Raw genomic sequence first — 2,305 nt, forward strand, 5'->3', positions numbered from 1 at the left:
CTGACAGACAGATCTTTCAAATGTTAATAGATATTAAATTACAACTTCACTGTGACTGGCATCTAAAGGATCACACAGCAAACTGTATCACTGGGGAATTGTAATATTAGTTATGTCATCATTTAGGGTCAATATTATTTTTCTGGCCGCTGAGGATGCCAAGGATGAGGTGGTTTCTGAGGGAAAGGGCTCACTTGCATGTTTTGGGTTTTATTTGTTAGTGGTGTGAGCTGGGGTTGCCAGGGGCCACTGAGGTCTCTCAAAGCCCCCTGAGGGACCTCAGTGGCCCCCAGGAACCCCAACTCACACCCACAGCCCTCTTCTGCTGTGGGATATTAAAAATTGCTTGATGTTATTTCTGTTTCAGGTCTTAAAGAAAAAAACTAATGTATGCCTAAATGTGCTACTTAGCTTTCAGTTATTGTGTGATTTAACTCTGTGGTTAGTCAGACACAGACTGCTCTGGGTGCAGATAGGATAAACAAAACCCTGGGTGCAGGGCAGTAGGCCTGGTTGTGCAGGGCAGCCCTGATGAGCACAGCCCAGGAATAACCTTTGTGCCTGAATATTGGCATGTCTGGTCAGTGAGGGGAAATGATTTCTGCTGTGAAATCCCTCCCTGACCTTGCTTGGGGCTGTCCAGTGCATCAGCTACTGCTCTCCTCTTCCAATCCATCCTTCCACCTTGGGATGGTTTTTGTGCTGCTGCTGCATCTTATGTAGGGCTTGGCAAAAATCAGTAGATATACCTGAGCTGCACAGCTGGGTCTTCTCCAGCCTCCTTGGTATGACCCACTCATCTTGAAAGACAAAAGAGTAACTATATCCTGTGACTCACTGTATCCCAACATGCTGTTCTCTGTAGTGACCTGCAGCCCCTTTCTACCTGTTGGCTTCTCTGCTTGCAGGTGATGAGGCCCCTGCTTGGATTTGGCAGAGGGAAGGAAGTAGGGGACAAGTGGAGATGTGGAGCCTCTGCTTAGCATCTCTCCTGGGGCCATCCCATTACCTAGTGTGCCTTGTTTTGGGGGTCCTTCCAGATGGGATGCAGAGGCCGTGGTGGTTAGTGCATGGCTTGGCTGCCAGCGTGAGAACCGGCACTGCTGGTTTGGCATCGCGTGCCCTGCCAGGTACACAGTGCACTTGGCATTATCACCACGATCACATGCCATTTATCAGTGCTGCCTAATTGATGTTTGTGAGCTAATTTATGAAGTACGTGGAGATCCTTCTGAGAAGCTGCAGCAACACTTGGGGCTACTTGCTGTGACTGTTGGTCACAGGGCACCTCAAAGTGATGGATGAACTGCGGTCTGAAGACTTATGGCTGTTCCCAGAAGGCTTGTTTTTATTTTTAAACCCACAGTGTATCTCTAGCTGGTGGCAAAGGACTGTGCCAGGATCTGGGGTGATGCTGCCTGCCCCTGTCCCTGGTAGCAGTGCAGCAGGGAGGGAGGTCATCTCCTGGGCAAAGTGCCATTGCAGGGGGTTAGCACCTCTCATGAGGCTTTGGGGAGCCAGTGTCCCTGCAGCACTGCTGGGTGCAGGGGTGGCTTTGTGAGGCTTGGGGTGCTGAGGACTGTGGTGCTGGTGGCTGCCCCTGACTGCATAGCTGGGCCTGCTGGCATTTTCCTTCCTGCTGTCTCCATTGGAGGTAGCCATGGAAATCAGTAGCTATGTTCTGCCCATGCAGAGGGAGGCTTGGCAGCACCACGGAGCTCCCTGGGCATCCTTCCCCCGGGGCACCCATGGCCCATGGGGTCCCAAGTGGGGCTTGTTCTGTGTGTGTGGCCGGCACTGACCTCCAGGGCTCACGTGGTGAGCGGCACCTGCCGAGACCCTGCCGAGATGCTCCAGCATGATGGGGAGAGGAGTCCCCCAGGGTGTCCCTGGCCCCGTGGTGATGGCAAGGGCTGTCTCTCAGGGATTTTCCAGCTTGAAGCAGCCCCCAGCACTCATGCTGGGTGGCTCCAGTGCTCTCACCGATCCTCCAGCATGAATGTCCATGGCCAAAATCCTCCGGCGAGTTCAAGCCAGCGTTTTCCTGCCTCTCCAGTAATTTCCTGTGGCTGCGCTACCCTTCAGCCCATCTCACACAGGGAAGGCTTGCGGGGGGGGGCATGGACAGCGCTTGGAAAACTACCTTTAAGACGAAGAGGAAGGGGATGAGAAGCAGCTTAGCTGGCTTTGTCCTAATAGCAGTAATCACCTGGAGGGTGACCATGAGCCCGTTGGGTGCTGTGCAGCCCTGCAGCAGGGACTGCTGGCCTTGCTCTTCTGCCGCACCGCCCCGGCTCCCCCTGCC

The sequence above is a fragment of the Acanthisitta chloris genome, unplaced genomic scaffold (assembly GCF_000695815.1).
Source record: "Acanthisitta chloris isolate BGI_N310 unplaced genomic scaffold, ASM69581v1 scaffold30120, whole genome shotgun sequence".
Lineage (NCBI taxonomy): Eukaryota > Metazoa > Chordata > Aves > Passeriformes > Acanthisittidae > Acanthisitta > Acanthisitta chloris.